Genomic DNA, 23,538 nt, shown 5'->3' on the forward strand with positions numbered 1-23,538 from the left:
GAAAAAAAAGCTCCATTTTCCATCTAATTACAAAGCAGTTTCTTTCATTCACATGTTTAAAACAGGAGCATGGGGCGCCTGGGTGGCTCAGTCGTTAAGCGTCTGCCTTCGGCTCAGGTCATGATCCCAGGGTCCTGGGATCGAGCCCCGCATTGGGCTCCCTGCTCAGTGGAAAGCCTGCTTCTCCCTCTCCCACTCCCCCTGCTTGTGTTCTCTCTCTCGCTGTGTCTCTCTCTGTCAGATAAATAAATAAAATCTTAAAAAAAAAAATAAAACAGGAGCATGTCTTTTCTCAGAACCTATAAACTGGCTAGTTGAAAAATTGACAGCTCTGTGAAGAGGACACAACCTTATATTTCGTTTCAGGCAGCCAGAGTTTTAACTACAGCTTTGGTGATGAGAATGGGAAGGTTTCATACAGCAACCTAAACAGATAGCATAATATCTCCATTTCTATCCATGTTGTTTCCTGCTTCAGCATTTTTCATATATGTCCTACACATTGCATTAATAGAAACTCAACCAGAAAACTGGGTTTTGAGTTACTTGGTATCTATCACAGTCTGTGGTAATGACTACTATGAATCACTGAGGCATGTGGAAGAATTTTATCTTTAAAAAAGTACTGAATGTATTACAAAAATTTAGGAAAGGGCTACATTTTAGAAGTACACTAATTTGGACAGAATATTTCAGTCATTGGGTTTCTTCTCGTAATTTTTTCTGTATGTAAGCTGCCTTACTGAAAATTGGCACCATTTAATGAAGCTATGTGTATTTACAGTAAAGAGGAAGCTAACTAAAGCAAACACTTAGAAAGTGACCTATGTACATGCATATTGCATATCCTTTTTCTGGCAGGGAATTGACTGTCTCTTTATCATGCATCTAGGGATCTTGAATCCTTATAAAGGGATCAGAATCAGGAGAAAAGTTGCTGTGCTTTGAGATGCCTAAGATGAATACTCAATACAAAAAGAAAAGTATCACAAAAGTCATGGTATGTAAATTAAGAGTGCCTGGGAGCAATTATTTTATATGGCAAAACCAGAAAGACATTAAAAAAACCTTATAAGGGTGCCTAGGTGGCTCAGTGGGTTAAGCATCTGCCTTCAGCTCAGGTCATGTTCCCAGGGTCCTGGGATCGAGCCCCACATTGGGCTCCCTGCTCAGTGCGGAGCCTGCTTCTCCCTCTCCCTCTGCCACTCCCCCTGCTTATGCCTGCTCTCTCTCTCTCTCTCTTAAATAAATAAAATCTTTAAAAAAATAAAAAATAAAAACCTTGTATTTCTGTTTTCAATTCATGAACAAATGAATGTAGCAAACATGTTTATCCTTTATTTTATTATTTTTTAAAGATTTTATTTAGGGGGAGGGGGAGGGTCAGAGGCAGAGGGAGAAGCAGACTCCCCACTGAGCAGAGACCCTGACGCAGGGCTCTGTCTCAGGATTCTGGGATCATGACCTGAGCTGAAGGCACACGTTTAACCCAGTGAGCCACCCAGGTGCCCCAACATGTTTATCTTTTAAACATAATGCATATATTAAGAGGATGCCTTACTACTTCTATATAGTCAAGGTAGGGAGACATAGTAGAGAAAGAAGGGAATAGTAGCAGAAGTGCTTGAATAACAACAATTTTGACAAAAATGGGGCTTTTTCCTATAAGGGCCAAGACATTTCATATTCCCAGTTCTGATTTCTGATTGAATAGACTTCTTGCAAAAGTATATTTTCCTGGACTCTAGAATTTATAGGGTGGGTTTAGCTAGCATTGACAACACAGCAGTTTCTTTTTTTTCACAGACAAGCCTGCTTGATCACAGTAAGATATAAACAGAATGCTTTGCTAATTATTTACATAAACACAAAATGAAATGTGGGTTTTGTGTTTATTTCATATTACTGTCTATAAATGAATAAAGGAATTCAGAGTTTCTTTTTGTGTGTTTCACTTTGATTTTATTAACTTTCAGGATACCTAATAATGATATTTAGAAAAGAGATATTTAGTCTAGGAGAAATAATTTTTTCCAGCATGAGGATACTGAATTTCTTTATGTTCAGATCATAGTCATGTTGTTAGCAATATTATTAATCTTCTGTAACAATTTTGAGAAATGTATGCTGTATTTGGTTTATAGTGCCCCAAAACATTCTTTACTTTTTTTTTTTTTTAACGTTTTTATTTAAATTTCAGTTAGTTAACATACAGTGTATCGTAGTTTCAGGTGTACAATATAGTGATTCAATACTTCTATATATCACCTGGTGCTCATCACAACAAGTGCACTCCTTAATCCCCATCACCAGTTTAACCCATTCCCTCACCCACCTCCCTTTTGGTAACCATCAATGCTCTACAGTTAAGTTTGTTTCTTGGTTTGCCTTTTTCTCACTCTTTTTTTCCCTCTTTTGCTTGTTTGTTTTGTTTCTTAAATTCCGTGAAATCATTGTGAAATCATACGGTATTTGTCTTTCTGTAACTGACGTATTTCACTTACCATAATACTCTCTGGCTCCATCCATGTCGTTGCAAATGGCAAGATTTCATTCTTTATTGTGGCTGAGTAATATTCTATTGTGTGTGTGTGTGTGTGTGTGTGTGTGTGTATACACCATATCTTCTTTATCCATTCATTGATTGATGGACACTTGGGCTGTTTTGATAATTTGGCTATTGTAGATAATGCTGCTATAAACATCAGGGTGCATGTATCCCTTTGAATTAGTATGTTTGTATCCTTTGTGTAAATACCTAGTAGTATTGCTGGATCATAGGGTAGTTCTGTTTTTAATTTTTTGAGGAACCTCCATATTGTTTTCCAGAGTGGCTGCACTAGTTTGCATTCCCACCAACAGTGCAAGAGGGTTCCTTTTTCTCCACATCCTCGCCAATATCTGTTGTTATTTGTGTTTTTTTTTTTTTTAGCCATTCTGACAGGTGTGAGGTGATATCTTGTTGTAATTATTTACTTGGTTTTAAAGTTGTAAAATAAATTCAGAAAATTTGTTTGAGGAGAGCATTTCCAAAATAATTCATAACTAGTTGAGTAAATAACATTTTGAAATAAATTTATTTTCTCTGAAAAATTAGATGTCCAGCAATAGCCATATTTATACATGCAATTATACCTTATTACAAAATTTTATATGGTACAAATATTTATATATTAAAGATTAAAAACTTTGGGAATACATTTTTTTCTCCCAAATAGAATGAAAAGTAAGTATTAGGATTCTTAACGTCTCTTACCTTAACATGGTCTTGACCAAGCCTAAGTTCTCCTGTCTCTTGGTGAAAAGTCTGTAAACATTTACATTTCATTACAGAAACTGTGTACTTTTAAGGATCCCATCTTAGAATTTTGGAGAGGTTCTCACCCTGTTTGCATTTTCCTTATGCACTTGGCTTTATTTTCTCACTTTAAAATAATTGTAGTTTAATGCTAGGTTTGGATGTATAATTGTACTTTTCTTTTTCTTAATAAGAAAAGACAAAAATGAAGCATTAGAAAAGAGATTGAAATAGAAGAGACTAAAGTACTGAGAAAAGCCTCCTATATGAAACCCTGTGGAGACTGTAGATTACAGTATCACTACTTGAAAAATGCATGGTGTTTGAAAGGATCAAAGAAAACTACACCAAAACTTATAAGCAGTTATTTAAGTAGACCATACAATATATGACCTTTTGTGTCTGCTTTCTTTCACTTAGTGTAATGTTTTTGAGGTTCATCCAAGTTGTAGAATGTGTCAGTTCTTTGTTCCTTATAATGGCTGAATATATATACACACAATGCATACATACCCCAATTTGTTTATCCATTTATCCACTGATTGGCATGTGGGCTATTTTAATCCTTTGGCTATCATGAATAATGCTACTATAAACCTTCATGTACAAGTTTCTGTGTGGACATATGTTTTCATTTTTTTTAGGTATATACTTAAGAGCAGAATTTCTAAATCATATGATTATTCTGTGTTTAATTTTTTGAGGAATAGCCAACTTGTTTTCCATAGCAGCTGAACCATTTTGCATTCCCACCAATAATGTACAAGGAGTCCTATTTCTCTACATCCTTGCCAACACTTGTTATTTTTATTAATTTAGTCTTTGATTGAAGCTATCTTAAGTGGATATGAAGTGTTTTTTCATCATGTATTTCTTCAATGACTAGAGACACTGAAAATCTTTTCATGTGCTTATTGGCTCTTTTTATATCTTCTTTGGAGAAACTATGCAGGTCCCTTGCCCATTTTTTATTTGGGTTTATGTGTTGAATTATAAGGGTTCTTTATATATTCTCATTATTAATCCTTTATGAGATAAATGATTTGCAGAATTTTTTTCCATTCTTTAGATTGTTCCTTGGCATTCTTGATAATTTTCTTTAATGAACAAAAAAAGATTATAATTTTTATGAAAGCCAACTTGTCTTTCACTTTTACTGCTCATGCTTTTGGTGTCAAATCTATGAATCTATTGCCAAATCTCAGGTTATGAAGATTACCTCTGTTTTTTTCTTCTGGTAATTTTATAGTTTTAGCTTTTATATTTAGGCCATTTATTTGAGTTAATTTTTGTATAAGAAGTGAGGTATGGGTCCAACTTCATTATTTGTTTGTGGTTATCCATTTATCCCTGCATCATTTGTTGAAAACTGTTATTTCCCTGTTGAATGGTCTTGTCAAAAATCAATTGGTTGTGGATGATTGAGTTTATTTCTAGATTCTCAGTTCTATTCTGTTGATCTCTATTTCTATCCTTAGGTCAATACCACACTCTTTTGGTTAGGGTAGCTTTGTGGTACATTTTGAAATTGGGAAATGTGAGTTTTTCAGCTGCATTTTACTTTTTGAATATTGTTTTGGCTACTCAGAATCCCTTGTAGTTCCATATAAATTTGAGGAATTTAGTTCTCTTTGTAGAGTATTGTTATCTTAACCATATTGAGTCTTCCAGTTCATGAACATGGGATGTATTTCCATTTATTTAGGGCTTCTTTAATTTCTTTCAGCAATGCTTTATTCCCTAGTATTTTATTCTTTTGAATACTATTGTAAATGAAATTGTTTTCTTAATTTCCAGATTGTTCATTGCTGCCATGTAGAAACACAACTAATTGTGTTGGTCTTGTACCCTGCAACTTTCCTGAATTCATTTATTAGCTCTAGTAGGTTTGTGTATGTGTGTGTGTGTGTGTGTGTGTGTGTGTGTGTAGATTCTGTGGGATTTTGTATATATAGAATCATGCCATTTGCAAGTAGAAATAGTTTTACTTCGTTCTACCTCTAAAAGGCTTTATCAATTTGGATGCATCTTATTTCTTTTTCTTGACTAATTGCTCTGGCTAGAATGTCCAATACAATGTTGAATAGGTCAAAGCATGCATTTTTGTCCTGTTCTTGATCTTAGGGGGAAAGCTTTCATTCTTTCACTAGAAAGTATGATATTAACTATGGGTTTTTCATAAATTCCCCTTACTGTGTTGAAGAAATTCCCTTTTATCCTAGTTTTTGGGCATTTTTATCATGAGAGCATTTAGAATTTTCTCAGATGCTTTTTTGGGCATGTATTGAATGATTATGTAGTTTGTTTTTTTAAATTCTGTTAGTGTGGTATGCATTACATTGATTTTCATATGTTGAACTGCCATTGCATTCCTGATTTATATCCTGCTTGGTGATGGTAAGGTTTTTTTTTTTTTTTTTTTTTAAGTAGGCTTCATGCGCAGCATGGAGCCCAACATGGGGCTTGAACTCATGACCCCGATATCAAGACCTGTACTGAGATCAAGAGTTGGACGCTTAACTGACTGAGCCAACCAGATGCTCCGATGGTGTATAATTTTTAAAATGTACTCTCAGAGCTTGTTTGCTAGTATTTTGTTGAGGAATTTTGTAAATATTCATAAGAGATATTGGTCTATAGTTTTCTTATGGTATCTTTGTCTGGCTTTGGTGTCAGGGTAATGCAGACCTTATGAAAAGTATTAGAGTTTCCTCTCTGTTTTTTTGGAAGAGTTTAAGAAGGAATGTTGTTAATTCTTCTTTTAGGGATTGATAGAATTCACTACTGAACCAGATGGTCCTGACTTCTCTTTTGTTAGGCTATTTTTATTAACTGATTTAATCTCTTGTTACTGGTCTGTTAAGATTTTTTACTTCTTGAATTAGTCTTGGTAATTTGTGTTTTCCTAGGAATTCATCCATTTCATCTAGATTGTCTAATTTGTTGGTGTAAAATTGTTCATAGTATTTTCTTATAGTCCTTTAAATTTCTACAAAATTGATCTACAGTTCCTCAAATGTATATGAAACTGCAAGAGACTTCCAGTAGCCAAAACAATATTGAAAAAGTAAATGTATGTCCCTGCTTTCATCTCTTATTTCAGTTATTTGCATTTTTTTTCTTAGTCTAGCTAAAGGTTTCTCATTTTTGTTGATTTTTTTTTTTTTTCCAAAAAGCTGACCTTTGGTTTAATGATTCTCTCTGTTGCTTTTCTCTTCTCTATTTTGTTTCTCTTGGCTATGATCTTTATTATTTCTTTCCTCCTCTCAGCTTTGGGTTTCATTTGTTGTTCTTTTTCTAGTTCCTTAAGGTGTGAAGTTGGGTTGTGGACGTGAGATCTTTTTTAAATGGAGGTGTTTACAGCCATAAATTTCCCACAGAACACTTCTTTTGCTGCCCCCTATATGTTTTGGTATGTTGTATTTTTATTTTCATTTATCTCAAAGTATTTTTTGTGTCTCCTAGTGATTCCTTACTTGATCTACTGGTTGCTTAAGGAGTATGTTGCTTAGTTTCCAGGTGTTTGAGTTTTCCAGTTTTCCTTCTGGTATTGATTTCTAGCTTCATTCCATTGTGGTCAGAGAAGATACTTTGATTTTAATATTTTTTTAAATTTGAATTGTCTTATGGCATAACATATGGTTTATTCTAGAGAATGTTCCAATGCAGTTGAGAAGAATAGATATTCTGCCATTGTTGGATAGAGTGTTTTGCACATGTCTGTAAAGTCTAGTTGGGTTTATAGTATTATTCAGGTCCTCTCTTTCCTTATTAATTTTCTGTCTATGTGTTCTATCCATTATTGAAGTAGGCTGTTGAAGTTTCCAACTATTACTATATACTGTCTTTCTCCCTTCAATTCTTTAATTTTAATTTATTGAGGAATCTCCAAACTGTTTTCCATAGTCACTGCACCAGTTTGCATTTCCATGAACAGTGCATGAGGGTTTTTTTTTCCTTCACATCCTCACCATAGATGTTTATAATTGTTATATCTTTGTGATGAGTTGATTCTTTATCACTATAAAATATCTTTGTCTCTTGTAACAGTTTTTGATGTAAAATCCATTTGCTCATATTAATATTGTGAACTGGGCTCCCTTTTTGTTACTATTTGCATGTAATACCTTTTTCCTTCCTTTCAGTTTCAACTTGTGTTTTTGGGTGTAAAATGAGTCTCTTATATGCAGTTTATAGTTGTATCATTTTTTTTTTAATTCATTCTACCAATAGTTGTCTTTTATTTTATTTTTTCAAATTTTCATTTAAATTCTAGTTAACATATAGTGCAGTGTTGGTTTCAGGAGTAGAATTCAGTCATTCATCACTTATATGAAACACCCAGTGCTCATCATATCAAGTGTCCTCCTTAATACCCATCACCCATCTAGCCCATCCCCCCACCTCCCTCCATCACCCCTGTTTGTTTTCTATCTTTAAGAGTCTCTTATGGTTTGTCTCCTCTCTTTTTTCTTTATCCCCCCTCCCATATGTTCATCTGTTTTGTTTCTTAAATTCCACATATGAGTGAAATCATATGGTATTTCTTTTTCTCTGACTTATTTCACTTAGCATAACACACTCTAGTTCTATCCATGTTGTTGTGAATGGCAAGATCTCACTCTCTTTGATGGTTGAGTAATATTCCATTGTGTATATATACCACATCTTCTTTATCCATTCATCAGTTGATGGACATTTGGGCTCTTTACATAGTTTGGCTATTGTTGATAATGCTGAATAGCTGTCTTTTAATTGATGAGTTTAGCCCATTTACTTTTATAGTGATTATTCGATATAAAAGACATTTCTGCATTGTGCTGTTTGTTTTCTATGTGTCATGTCTTTTTTTTTGTTCCTCAATTCCTCATTGCTGCCTTTTGTGTTTGATTTTTTTTTTCTAGTATACCATTTTGATTCCCTCTTCATTAACATTTTTTTATTTGAGTATAGTTGACACACAGTGTTACATTGGCTTCAGGTGTATTCATTTCTTTTTATGTATATTTTTAGTTCTTTTCTTAGTGGCTACCATGGGGATTATAATTAACATCCTAAATTTATAAAAATTTCATTTGAATTGATACCAGCTTAACTTCAGTTGCATGTATTTCTAGCTTTATCCTCTCCTTTATGTTGTTATTGTCACAAATTGCATCTTTATGCATTGTGTGCCCATTAACATAGATTTATAATTATTATTTTGTGTATGTCTTTTAAATGATACAGGAAATAAAAAGAGTTATTTACCAAAAATGCAATAATACTAGGTTTTATATTTACCTATGTGGTTAACTTTATCAGTGATCTTTATTTCTTTGTATGGCTTTGAGTTACTGTCTAATATCCTTTCATTTCAGCTTGAAGTACTTCCATTAGCATTACTTATAGAGAACATCTACTAGTATTGAATTCCTTTAGCTTTTGTTTATCTGGGAATGTTGTAATTTTTTTTCATTTTTGAAGCATTGTTTTGCTGAATACAGAATTCTTGGTTGCATTTTTTTCCTTTCATTCTTTAAATATATTGTCCTCCTATCATTTGGCCTTCATTGTTTCTGATAAGAAATAGGGCATTAATCTTTCTTGAGGATGCCTTGTATATGATGAATTGCTTTTCTCTTGTTGCTTTCACGATTCTTTGTCCTTCCACAATTTGATAATAATGTGGTGTAGATTTTTTTGTCCTCCTTAGAGTTTGTTGACCTCCTTGGATGTGTATATTCATATCTTTCATCAAATTTGGGACGCTTTTGGATAATATTTCTTCAAAAAATTTTTTTCTGCTTCTTTTTCTTTCTCTTCTCCTGGGATTCCCATAATGTATATATTGGTATGTTGATGGTGTCCCATCTTAGGCCCTGTTCATTTTGCTTTGTTTTTATTTTTCTCCCCAGACTGGGCAATTATAATTGCTGTTTTCAGATGTGAAGATTCTCTCTTTTGCTTGCTTATATTTGCTGTTGAATGCCTCTCATTGAAATTTTTGTTTTATCTTTTGTACTTTTTAGCCCCATAATTTCTACTTTGATTTTTTAATGGTTTCTCTTTGTTGATATTCCTTATTTGTTCATACATACTTTTCCTAATTTACTTTGGTTCTTTGTCCATGGCTTTCTTCAGCTCATTGAGCATATTTAAGGTAGTAAATTAAAGTATTTGCCTACTAAGTTCAGTGTCTGGGCTTTTTTAGGATGGTTTCTGTCAGTTTTTTTTTTTCCTATGAATGAGTAATATTTTTCCGTTTATGTGCTTTATAATTTTCTTGTTGATATCTGGACATTTTGAATATTGTAATGTAATTTTCGAAATCAAATTCTTCCCTCTACACCAAGGTTTGCTATTGTTACTTGATGAAGGCTGCGGTCATTCATTTGTTTATTGACTTTTCCATGTTGTGTTTGCAGACTGTATTTCTTGTCATGTGTGGTCACTGAAGTCTATATTCTGTTACCTCTGTGGTCAGCCAGTGACCTGACAGAGATTTCCTTATATACCTGGATCCAGTGAGGGGAAAAAAATTTAAAAGGGTATTATGTCTCTGTGACTTCCTTCAGTGATGCAAGCAAAGCAACCTGCTGGGTTGAACCAATGGCCAGGCCTCTGTCTTGGCCCCACAGTGAACTGCCATGTAGATCAAAACACAGAACTTTAGTTTTTAGAGGAGAAGGTCTCTAATGTCTGCCCTGATGTCGGAAAGCTGCATCAGGAATTTAGGCTGTTTTCCCCATGGTTACTTTTGGCAGGGCTTGTGGATTGTAGCTGCTATGTGTAATGCTGGAATTCACTAGAACTTAGTCTCTTTCTTCATCAAGTACTCCCCTGGATGCTACAATGTTCAACTAGACTCCAGAGTTCTGAAATAGTTGTTTCTAACAGGTTTTTGTTTTGTTTTTGTTTTTGTTTTTACCAGCTTGATAGTTGTTTTGGTGGAGGGACTGATTCTAGAGCTTCCTACTCTGTCATCGTCCATGATACTACTCCCCGCTGTATTCATTTTTAAAAGTGTTCCAGTTCGGACATTAAGTTTTATGGTCACCCATGGGTAAGTAAATGACAAGAACAAGAGAAAGAGATGAAAAGAAGTTCTTATAGAAAGTATGAACTATGAGGATCATCAATAAATATTTATTGACTACTCAAAGAAGATAAGCTGTCAGATGAATGCTACAGGTTTTTCCTAGTTTTAGTTCTATATAGTTTCTGCCTGTTAGGAAGTTTTTATATTAGTCTAGCATGGGTACAGTGAATGCCTTTGTTGTTAGGGTTGACCAGTCACATTGATTTTTATCATGGGTTTATATACAGGGTATTATAACATGTAAACTAAGAGGTGGAATCTGTGGAACAGCTGTATCTCTTGTTCCGGACGTGGGTGCCATATTGTCTGTCTTTCTACTTGATCCCCTTCTCAGATCTGTAGGTGGGTCATGAACAATTGCTTCATGGCTGTGTGCAGCCTGTAGGCCTTATGTTGTGTAGGCCTGCTATAGACAATGCTCTTTAGTTGGGCAGAAAAGTTGCTGCATTGGCTTCCCTCCCATTTCAGAAAGCTGAGTACATGCTGTTACTGCAGCATTTTGTCAATGCCAGCTCGAGGAGCAAGATCCTGGGATTGAAAATCAAACTAGGGGCTCCAAATGGTGGTAAAGTCCACTGCGTTTTGACTATTGAGTCTGAATATATTTATAATCACATAGAGGTGCTTTTTGAACATGGGTTAATATGCATTTACTCATTCTGGAAATTTACGAGACTTCACCTGATTTTAGAGTCCCCATTAAAGTTTTTGGTACTACTTGGAAAAGAATAATAGAGTACATTTGGGAAAAATGCTTTCAGTGAGAGATCTTGCATTGACTGGTGGGCTGACTGTGTCTCCATCACTCCCACACATACTCAGAATGCTATAAGTGATAGCAAATTTAATGTTTTTAAAATATAAGTGAATAAAAGTGGAAAAGTGAAAATGACTTGTTTACCTTTTTTTGTTCTGTATTAAAAATACATAAATTAATGTTAGTGAAATTAAGTAAAATAATTTCCTATTTCTCTAAGTAGCCACATTTTATGGTTGAATTTTAAACTGGGGGTTTAAAAGGGGGTTGTGATGGAACTCCCATCAGAACATCAGCTGTATCATATGAAAGGACTGCATATAGTATCTTGATAGTATTAAAACTTTAGAATATTTTTAATTATAATTAAAATGTATAAATTATAATCATCTACAAAAGAAAATAGTTTTAATCTTTTGCATAGTTTTCCATGTGATTTTAATGCTGTGTACATTAGTATTGGTGCTTGAGTTTAATATTACTTTTGCTAGCATTAAAATTATTAACACCGTAGCTTTGTAATGCATATTTGAATATTTAATTATGTTGCTATAAACAGCTTTGTTAATGTTATATTTTCAGTGAATATGATGGGCCTTCTGTTAGTGCTGGCATTTAAACAATCTTGCTTTCTATTTTCTTTTTGTATATATGAAAAGTATTCCCACCTGAGATTTCCCCAAAATTTCACTTGGGAAACAGAACAAATTTGAAGGTTGTTTTCTATATGTTGCTCAAATCAAGCTTTGCTTTGAATCAAGCCAAATGATGAAAACATAGTCCAGCCTTCTTTCCAGCAGAATGCAATTACCTCTAAGGCCTATAGTAAAAAGACCAACTAATTGAGAACACTTGTCTTTGTTTTTAGTTAGCAAAAATTCTTAATAAGAATGTCCATTTTCTAAATTCTAAAAAGTTGGGTTTATTTTTAATGAATTAAAAGTTGGGAGCTCTGAAAATTAAAGCATGTGCAGGTTACTCTCTTCCTCAAGGGGACATATACTACTGCTGTGCTCGTGTGAAGTAATAATGAGATACCATAAGCAAACAGTAGATGATTCATGTCAGATGGTTCTTCAATAACATTAGGGGGGAAAAAGCAGCTGATGTATGGGATATTGAAGGCAGATTAAGTTGTTAATGTATATTAGTATATTCTTAATTTCCTTTTAATTGAAAAAGACATATTGACTTTAATTAGAACCATTTCACAGGAACTGTCAATTAGCACATGTCAAACTAGTTAATTCAGAACAGAATTCTTTTAATTAGGGTCTGCTTTCCTTTAACTATGGGGCCAATGAAATCAGCCTTTCCTTATCTAGATTTTAAATGTCTCTAAGACATATAATACAAATGTAGACTCTTATCTATTATTAGAAGCCCATATGGATAACATTAAAATGATGATGCTGGCATTGTTCATGCAGCACAAATCAGAGTCCCTTTATGACGGTTAGAAAAAAAAATGGCTTTGAACAAAGACTATTTTAAATACCAGATTTATCCTACTTTAAAGAGACTACAAAATTTATGACATGCATGTTCACATTTAAAGTATTATTTAATACGTCTGCTCAAATAAATGGGCCTATTCAAACGTTTTGTATGTTCTATCAGCCGAAGATACATAAAACATTGTCAAGCCATACAGCAACATTTTTTCCTTAAATGAACTGTAATCAAAAAGGGAAAACAGACTGAATGATTTTTTTTTTTTGCACAACATAAAAATAGCATTGTTAAATTTCATTGCATCCAAAGATTTAATATGAATAGTTGATAAGGTGAGTAACCCACTAGTAGTGAGCTAATGTGGTCTTAGTAATCAGGCAGTGTAAAATCTGAAACTTGGCTTTTTCTTAATGTAACATTGTGGAATTGGAGCATCTAAGTTACATTTCACATGAGGATGAGCACGTACAGTGAGCTTGGTGGGGCAGGGCTGTATGGTGTTTACCTATAAAATAGGTATACTCAATATTAGAAGATTTTTAAAAAAAGATTTATTTATTTTATTTTATTTTATTATTTTTTTATTTTTTTATTTTTTAAAGATTTTATTTATTTATTTAACAGAGAGAGACACAGTGAGAGAGGGAACACAAGCAGGGGGAGTGGGAGAGGGAGAAGCAGACTCCCCACTGAGCAGGGAGACTAATGCAGGGCTCAGTCCAGGACACTGGGATCATGACCTGAGCCGAAGGCAGATGCTTAACGACCGAGCCACCCAAGTGCCCCAAGATTTATTTATTTTAGAGAGAGAGAGAGAGAGAGAGAGAGAGTGAGTGTGGGGGAGGGGCAGAGGGAGAGACTCTTCAAGCAGACTCCTTGCTGAGTGCAGAGCCCAACACAGGGCTTGATCTCACAACCCATGAGATTATGACTTGAGCCGAAACCAAGAGTTGATGATTAACCGACTGAGCCACCTAGGCTCCCCAAAAGAAGATTTTAAGTGGTGTATAGAGGAAAATTAATGTGAAATCTAGCTTACTTTATCACATAAGATTTAGCCACTATTTTACTGAGTTAAAGAGTAAGCAAGGATTACAGGAATTAATAAAACAGAGTATTTAATAAGCTAATGTCTGGATTCCAAAGAGAATTATCTAGTATGTACCCCCATATTTGTTCACTTGTGGTAGGTACATTTAACTTAATGATAACCATAGTGTTCCTTTCTAAAGTGTGCTGTAGTATACCTACCAGTAGCTGCATTTGTGGCAGTTGAATTCAATGAAGAATTGTAGTAATCTACTTTTGGTTAACAGGCAAAACAACAAGAGCAGTAAACAAGACGAATAAAATGCAACCAAAAAACCCCCCTTTTCTTCCAGAGTTGACCTCTTTCTTCTGAACTGTTGTTCTTAGAGGTACCTCAGCTCTCTACTGTGTGTTTGAGAGACACAGCTTACATTTAACAATTCCCTATTTTGTTTCAATCTGTAGCTTTTAACTTTTTTTGGTGCCATATAGTCACTTGAGTCTGTGATTAAAGATATTAGTCCTCGGGGCGCCTGGGTGGCTCAGTCATTAAGTGTCTGCCTTCGGCTCAGGTCATGATCCCAGGGTCCTGGGATCGAGCCCCACATCGGGCTCCCTGCTCAGCGGGGATCCTGCTTCTCCCTCTGCCACTCCCCCTGCTTGTGTTACCTCTCTTGCTGTGTCTCTGTCAAATAAATAAATCTTAAAAAAAAAAAAAAAAGATATTAGTCCTCTTACCAAAAAAATGGGCCTAGGCATACATGCACTCAATGTTCAGGGTGGTAAATCTTAATAAAAAATAATTTGATACAGCCTGCTGAAGGATGAAACCTCAGTTGTAACTGACTACTTGTAGTGTCACAGGCATGTGCTTGGTCTGGGAATGTAAGATGAGTTACCTTAACACCTGACTAACTGTGACAAATTATTTAAACATTTTCAGAAATTACTATGTGATTCTTTTTTTTTTCAACCTTTTTTACTTTCTGAACTGGTTAAAAATTGACATATATTTACAAATCTTATACAAGTTTTAGTATACGTGCTGCCGAAGTGAGCACAATCTTATACAAGTTTTAAATATGACAAGATTGACAATTTTACATAAAAATTGCCTGAAAAATATAATTATGAAAACAGTAGATGAGACTAATTTTAAAAGTTTAATTCAACAGATTTTATTAATCATTTCCATCTTAATTATAATTCTATCTTGGTTAATAATCTTAGGTGATATTAATTAATACTACAATTTTGGTCCATATTTTTCTGTTTATTCACTTAAATTGTATAATTTATGATTATGAAGAAGACATAAAGCATACTGATAAAATTTTTACAAGTTGGTCTTATTTAAACTCTAAAATGTGCAAATAATCTTGGGTGTGGTGCTAATTAATTTCTTGATTATCCATGAGTCACTTATCCATGCTGTGCCAGGGTTTAAATTTGAACACAGTTTTGAGAAATATCAACACATTCAGAATCTGTTCTTCTACTAGATACTCTTAATTCCTTTGTATCTTCAGAGGGGTAATTTTTGGGGTGTGTGTGTGCACACACATTTAATCTTTAAGAGTCTACTGTAGCGCTGTTGAATATATATGTATATAAAGTATACATAGTTGGTGTGCTTTAGTCCCACTTTGCTCCTTGATTGTCTGTAGCAGTTTAAATTGCTTTGTCTATTTCAAATGCATATGTAAAGTTGACCTTCGGTGCATTCATCAGCAACAAAAAGTTTGACCTTTGGAAATTTACAGGATACATGAGCCTTAACTTGGTTTAATGATCTTAATGGTATAGATGGTGTAGATTTTATATATTGGTAAAAATAGGCAAAAATTATTCAGAGCATATGTTTGTGAATCAAAACCATAGCCATTTAACTCTGACTTGGTTAGCAGCATTTTAACAGATTATTTAAATTATTAGGAGCTATTATTTTATTTTTTAAAAGATTTTATTTATTTATTTGACAGCAAAAGAGGGAACACAAGCAGGGGGAGTGGGAGAGGGAGAAGGAGACTTCCCATGGAGTGGGGAGTCCGATGCGGGGCTCGATCCCAGGACTCTGGGATCATGACCTGAGCCAAAGGCAGACGCTTAAAGACTGAGCCACCCAGGTATGCCAGGAGCTATTATTTCAAATAGCTTTATCTAAATAGGAAAATTACAGAAATCACTGGAATGCTTTATGTAAAGGAAAGTAGCTTTCAGATTAAAATTTTTAATTGTTGGATTTTAAGAGTTAAATGGAAATTTTCTTAATTATTTCATCCACTTCTAGATCCTTAATCAATATGGTGTTGATTTTACTAGGGACTACCATCCTGTATGTGGGATTTCTTTCTCCATATATATGTAACTATCCCCACCCCTGCAACCTCTGACATACACACATCTTTTCTACCTAATGATTAACAGTTGTCTAACATATTAATTATATATAATATTATAATTTAGTAAACTTTATTTTTTATATCTTGAGTGAGAGTGTGTTCATGTATCTTTTGGAAAGTGACAGGGAAATATTATATATATAATATATATAGTCAGCCATTCTCAGGTTAGTTTGGTTCAGTACCCCAAATATTTATTAAACATCTCTTATTTTCAGAAACAGTTAATATTAGGTATTATCTTGTTGAACATTAGTTAAAATGTTTATTTGCCTTTCTCTTGACTATGTAGAATCTGTTAAAAACTAGTAATTTTCACTAAATTAGCAGTTGCCTTTTCCAAAATTATTTAGTGCTTTATAGTTGAAATATTTTCAAGACTATTATCTTATGCAAGATGAACAATCCCATCATTACAGTTATTTCATTTCTTTCGCTGATATCATTAGGGGTTCTGGCATATGGAAAAGCTGGGTTCAAATTCCAGTATCAGTAAGTACCTTTGTAAACTTAGATAAATTGCCTAACTTCTTAGGTTCAGTTCCCTCCTCTGAAAACGGGGATAATAATACCTACTTTATAATGTCGTATGGATTAAACGGAATATGTAAAGGGTTTAGCTTCTTGTCTTTTACATACTCAATAAATCTGGTTCCTATCCCTTTCTCAGTTTTGTTGTACTAACTGCCTCTATTGAGAAATGCAGTGTTTTGTTGTACTAATTACCGGTACTGAGAAATTTGTTGTTAAGTAAATTTACCCCTAGATGGAAATACAAATTGTTAGCGTGAATGCTCTACTATTTTGATAGTTAATAGATATTAACAGGGGAAGGGTATCTCTGTCCTTAGTGCTTCCAGTGAAACCAGCTTATGACAATCGTCTACTTAGGACCAAGAGTCCTTTCTTCACCATTTACGTGAAATATTTTATGACTATCACTCAGTGAAATGCCTTTTAACAAAAACCATTTGTTTATAATAGTTCAATGTAGAATATTCAAATATTCTTTTTTTTTTTCTTCAGTAAGTTGTATGCCCAATGTGGGGCTTGAACTCATGACCCCAAGATCAAGAGTTGCATGCTTTACTGACTGCACTCCCAAATATTCCTGAATAGCATATTAGCTTCTAAAAATGTAAAAAGGATATATAAAAATAGCCTATAATTGTACCAGCTAGAGGAAATCACTGTAAATATTTTGGTGTACTTTCTATGTATGTGCTGAGAATTTTATTAGGTCATTACATTTTATTCACAATTGTGATTTAAATGGCTGCACAGTATTCATTTTTTTAACTAAGTTCTTTTTGAAGTTTGCATTTTTTTCCTGCTCCAGTAAGTAAATTTAAGAGTCTCATGCTCTACTGACTGAGCTAGCCGGGCGCCTACCAATAAGTAAATTTAGAATGTACATCTTTATATATATAAACTTTATATGCATTTCTTATTATTTCTTTAGGATAATTCTTAGAAGTAGAATTATTGGTCAAAGAAAATTAACATTAACATTTGATATATATTAACCTAAGTTGCTTTCTAGAAAAGTGTCAATTTATACTCCCACTATCCCCAAATATGACCTTCTGACAAAAGAGTGAATTGCTTTTTGAATATACAGTTTGGCTAGTTGTTAAGTCAGTTGATTAATGTATAGTTTTTGGCTAATTGATTTTTGCCTAATTGATTCAGTTTGGCACTAATTTAGGAAGAGGCCAGATAACATTTTAATGACCCATGTGATCTCGCCGGGGATTCCCTGAAGATAGCTTTTAATTTAAAAGTAATGTTTAAAGTAACATTTGGTGTAAGTGGTAGCTGGCATGCCAATTTGACTTAGTCATTTTTTGATTTTTATATGTTATGAAGTCTCTTTGGGGCTAATTTCTATAGCAATTTTTAGAGGAAAATGAGATTCTTCTAATGTGCAATTAAAGTATTTGCATTATTGGCAATATATAGAGAGAATCTTAAGGGTAAAAGTCAGCTCATTTTATTTTGTAGTAAAATCAGAAATAGGAAAAATATGCTAACATGATAATATCTAATGAGGGAAATGTTCCATGCAGATGTCTGTTTTTCTATTAATCCCTAAAATGACTCTATGCTTTTACTTATATGGGTAACATCAGATACAAACATGTTACTAGGAATATATAGCCACTTACAAAAAGCATAAGCACAATATGAGTTTAGAATTTTACTAAATTCAGTTTTAAATCTTTAGATAATGTAAGATTTGAGATTTCAACAAAGATATAATGTCTGCTGTGTATGCTACTTCTGAGAGTTATTTAGGTATTTTTCTCTTGTTTAGCTGCATTTACCATAGCTTGTAACATAGGGAAACGAGAACTGGGTCCTGTATGATGTATCTTTTATGGGACACAGAGAAATATAATTTTATTTAGTTATTTTTTAAGCCTCTATCTAGGCACACTGCAACCAATATTATTTTTATGATAGTATACAGATAACATCATAAGCTCTCAAGCTAACAAAAAGGGCATGTGAAAGGAAAAGAGAAAATACAATTTTTGTTTTCATTGTTGTCAGTAGGAATTTTCATGTTTTCTTTGTACATTGAGCACCCTTTCATGTTTATTTTACTACACCGATAGCATTTTTGCATTTCAGTAACACCAACTTAGTGAAAATGAAAATGAATATTTGCTGCTCTTACTGTTGTTCTAGATTTCTGTCCTGTAAATACTTACCTTTTATAGTAATGAGTTATTTCAGAATAGAAATGCTTTAAGGACATGTATTTTGTTTTAAGCTAGATTAGGCTGCTAAATAAAGTAAATTTGGACCTTTCCCTTCATGGTTGGTAAATATGTTGTGGTATTAATACAGACAAATACAAACAGTTGTCATATTCTGCACTTGTCATTTTCTCTACTGAATACATGTCAGTGAAGGCACAGCTTTGGTAAGGGCTGGGGAGAGACATATACCGAAATGATCACCCTTTTGCATTGGTAATAACATCCTTCAGTCTTGAAACTCACAAAAGCAAGTAATAAAGCCACACTGCTAGCTACACATATTTTATACAAACTCTATCAGATTTAATAGTATTCTAGACTTGAATGTACAGTGACAGAGACAGGGTGTGTGGGTGTGGGGAGTTGGAAAGATGAAATAGGGAAAGATGTAGAGGAGAGTAATACTCTAGGCATTTGATTTTTAATTTGTAGAATTAACTTTTTTTTCTCTTAAGTCTTGAAATTACGGTTATAATTGAAGTTAATTTAAGCATAGTTACCAAAATAATGAAATAAATCATTTATGACTTGACATCTTGTTTGTTATTGAATATATTGATTAGCTGTAAGTAGGTCATCATGTAGTTTATAAATCTTAATCCTTTGTCATTTGTGAATATGCCTGATATTAAAAGAAATAAGCCCATTTCTCCTTGCTTGGATTTTTCTTTGCTCTCTAGGATTAATGGGCAAAGCATGAACTTCATTATGAATTTCTCCTAAAATTTTGATTTACGGTTTACTTTCTTTTTTTTTAATTTTATTTTATTATGTTATGTTAATCACCATACATTACATCATTAGTTTTTGATGTAGTGTTCCATGATTCGTTGTTTGTGTATGACACCCAGTGCTCCATTCAATACATGCCCTCTTTAATACCCATCACCAGGCTAACCCATCCTCCCACCCCCTCCCCCCCGCAGAACCCTCTGTTTCTCAGAGTCCATAGTCTCTCATGGTTCGTCTCCCCCTCCGATTCCCCCCCCTTCATTTTTCCCTTCCTACTATCTTTTTTTTTTTTTTTTTAAACATATAATGTATTATTTGTTTCAGAGGTACAGGTCTGTGATTCAACAGTCTTACACAATTCACAGTGCTCACCATAACACATACCCTCCCCAATGTACAGTTTACTTTCTTAAGACTCAGTTTGAATTACAGAGATCACGTTCTACCTGTAACCACTTATGGGAGGTTTCCAAATGAGTAAGTTGACCTTCTGGGATAAGAAATTTTGAGAGGTCTTTAAAATTAATAGATGCTATTATGTTGGCTGCTGCTAAGGTGTTAGAGTTTATTCTTCAAAAAGTCCAGTTGAATGCCAGTGTCATTTGGTGAGGGGTGGGGATATACAATCATTTATAGGCCTGCTGGTACTGTTTTGTCAATTTTCTTTTCTTTTCTTTCTTTCTTTCTTTCTTTCTTTCTTTCTTTCTTTCTTTCTTTCTTTCTTTCTTTCTTTCTTTCTTTCTTTTCTTCTTCTTCTTCTTCTTCTTCTTCTTCTTCTTCTTCTTCTTTCTTCTTTCTTCTTTCTTCTTTCTTCTTCTTTCTCCTTTCTCCTTTCTCCTTTCTCCTTTCTTCTTTCTTCTTCCTTCTTCCTTCTTCCTTCTTCTTTCTTCTTCCATTAATAGGCACCAGGATCAACTTAAAAAAAGGTAATGTCAGGCTTAGGATTTTAGCAAATATACTTTAGTGGATATGTCATGAGTTTTTTAATGGAGTGTGAGGATAAAAGTCAAAGTTGTTGATTGTTTTTTGTAAAACATGGTGCCTATAGTTAACAATATGATAGTTGAACTTTAAAATATGTTAAGAGGATAGATCTCATGTTAAGTGTTTTTAGGACAGAACAAAATCAAAGACACAAGAGAAATACTAGGAAAGTTTTGGAGATAATAGATATGTTTATAGTACCTTGATAGTGGTGATGGTATTAGGGGTGCATGCATATGTCCAAACCCATCACAATGCATACATTAAATATGTGCAATTTTTTATATATCAATTATACCTCAATAAAGTTAATAAGCAATGCATGTTGATTGTATTTTAAAGATATATTCTGGAGAAGGAAGAGAAGAAAATTAAACAGATGAAGACATAAAGCATTCAATTCTTGATGTAAGACTTTGTTAAAGGGAATGGCTTTATGATTCTCTGTTTCAGTCTATTGCCTTCATGATGAGTGTGATACTGCTGATAATGATGTTGGTGTTCTCCTTGGCATTTAAAGGAATATCAAAGATATTCTTAATAGTTTCTCATTAGAGAGATTTTCTTCTGCTGAGACTACTGATTCACAGGAAAAAACTCTTTGAGTATAATCTACAAGTGAAAAAACAGTTTATGACAGAGGAAGCAAAAGAGGAGGAGGTAAAGAGATGGCAAAAGTGGGTAGACGCTGACAATAAACATTAGAGGAAGGAAGATGAGGGAGAATAGGTGAGATTAAAAAAAAGAGAGATTTTTCTCCTTTCAGCTCAGGCCTCAACCAACTGCAGCTTGGCTTCCTTTTGCATCCATCCTGCCGATCATCCTCAAGCTACTAAAAAACTCTCTAATTCTGGTGCTAATCCAGTTCCTCCAGACTTTTACCTTTTCTTTCCACAGGTATTCTAGGTTCACATGGCCACCATAACCATTACTGGTCTTTGTATTCCTCATTCCATTGTTATTTATTTGAAACCTTTCTTGAATATTCAAATATTCCCACTTAGTTAAACAGATTCACTGTCCATGATAATTCAGTGTCACTTTATGCCAGGCATGTTCTAGGCTCTTGATGTGTAACAGTTAATGAGATGACGTCTCAATTCTTATCAAGCTTACATTAAAACAGATAAGTATATTTTTGATTTGCTGTGGGGAGGAAAAAAAAGCAAGTTAAGGGGATAGAGAATAATGGACTATTCTACTTTGGAAAGGGTTATTAAAGAAATTTTCTCTCTGGAGGTGATATTTAAACAGAAATCTGAATGATGTGAGGGAACAAGCTATATGAGTTTTACGGCAGTATGCACCTGGTAGTAGGATGAGACAAGTGCATAGACTTAGGTTTGGTGTCTTCAAGGGTCAGCAAGAAGTGCAGTGCATGGATGAGGAGAGTGGTAGGAAATGAGGTTAAGAGTTAGGCAGAGGCAAATAATGAAAAGGCTGAGAGACCACAGAAAAATTTGTGAATTTTATTCTAGGAGTGATGACTTCATCACACTTAGAGGGTTGAGATCAGGGAGGCAAGGTCGACTCACTTCATGCCAGGAATATTTTTTCAAATGAGAGCAGAGCTGCAGGGTATCAGGAGAATTCTTAGGCACTTACCCAGTTGCATTTATTAATATAAACACTACAGTAAAAATGGAGGTGATTGTTCAGGGACAGCTTACACTGAGTGACATTACTGAAGGTCTGTTTTACCTTTGGAAGAGTACTACAGTACCATGATGGGATAGATGACTATTTTCCTAGAAAGATTTCATTGATTTGTTCTTCTAGAGGCCAGTAGAAGTGAAGTCAGTGGTAGCTAATTGAGCAAATATTTTTGTGGGCTTATTAAATACTGGACACCGTGCTGGATGCTGTTGCAAATGTTAGGCTGTGCAGGTATTTGTCCCCATTTTATAGAGAAGAATATTGAAGCTCAGAGGTTCTATTGTGCCACAGCTGCCATAACTACTTGGCTATCTGAATATTTGCACTAAAATAGGCTACTTGCCTGAATTGCTAGGATTAATTGCAACAGTGTAGATCTGGGTATTAATCATGTTTAATCAGACAATCTGCTGTTAAATTTCTAACAAGATATTGAAGAGGTAATTAAAAGCCTTGTCTTATATTTTAAAATACATACTTTCTAATTATTTTCTGGAAATTAAAGGACTATGTATGTGGTCATTTTAGAAAAATTAGAAATACAATTTTTTAAACACACGCTCACACACTGACAGCCTCTCTGCTTCCGCCTTGTTAATGCCTCCCTCAGATAAACACTTTTCCCAGTGTAAAAACTGGATTCTGGAGGTACTATTATTGTATTTAGTTAAATAGTTGCAGAATGAGTACATTTTACTCATTTTGTTTAGTGTTACCAATCATTTACACTTGCCCTAAGATAATGTATTATTTGCAAAACGAGTTTGGGAAAGTTAATAAATGTGTTTGATAATTCAGTCTATCTAGTGAAATTGTTCCAGAGGTCATCTGAAGAGCTTAGTTCTGTAGTCTCTTGAGTAATAGTGATTTGAAGTCTTATGCTCTGATAGCCTATCTTTAGGGCATATTACCAAATCCAATATTTATTTGGTGTAATTCTTCCAAAGAAAGAAAAGAAAATGCTTCCCCCTTCCCTTGATAACCTTCCTGCTTACAACAGAGGGTAGAAGTACATCTGTCTACAATGTCAGATGTTCAAGGGATATACTTTTTGTTATTTTTTTGGAAACTCAGTTTCTATTTTGAACTTCTGTTCAGCCCAGGTGACTAAAATTTTATTCTTAATTAGGGGTCTCTTACTTTTTCCATTTCTCTTACCTCTCCTAATTCTTGGATGGGAGTGGTGGGTCCTACTAGACATCTTCATCTTTTCACAGTGGTGGCATTTGTAGAAATGCTCATCCTTTCATTTTATTTCTGAAGTTATGGGTCATCATAGGTTGCTGCTCATTCCTCATTCTCATCCACAAGGTATTAGCTGGTAAAGCAACTCTTATTAGAATTTCCATGCTACTGATAACATTGTAATCTTTCTG

At 34.0% G+C, this 23,538-nt stretch overlaps 1 long non-coding RNA gene across 1 annotated transcript in view; it reads left to right on the forward strand.

Annotated features, from left to right (window-relative positions):
* The first annotated feature begins 245 nt into the window (after positions 1-245).
* Positions 246-23,538, forward strand: part of LOC116632243 — a 77,903-nt gene continuing 54,610 nt past the window's right edge. The window contains exons 1-2 of the long non-coding RNA XR_004299372.1: positions 246-1,000; positions 10,212-10,343. This is a non-coding gene — a long non-coding RNA (uncharacterized LOC116632243). The remainder of the gene's footprint in view (positions 1,001-10,211; positions 10,344-23,538) is intronic.

Source organism: Phoca vitulina, unplaced genomic scaffold, assembly GCF_004348235.1.
Source record: "Phoca vitulina isolate PV1807 unplaced genomic scaffold, GSC_HSeal_1.0 scaffold6, whole genome shotgun sequence".
Lineage (NCBI taxonomy): Eukaryota > Metazoa > Chordata > Mammalia > Carnivora > Phocidae > Phoca > Phoca vitulina.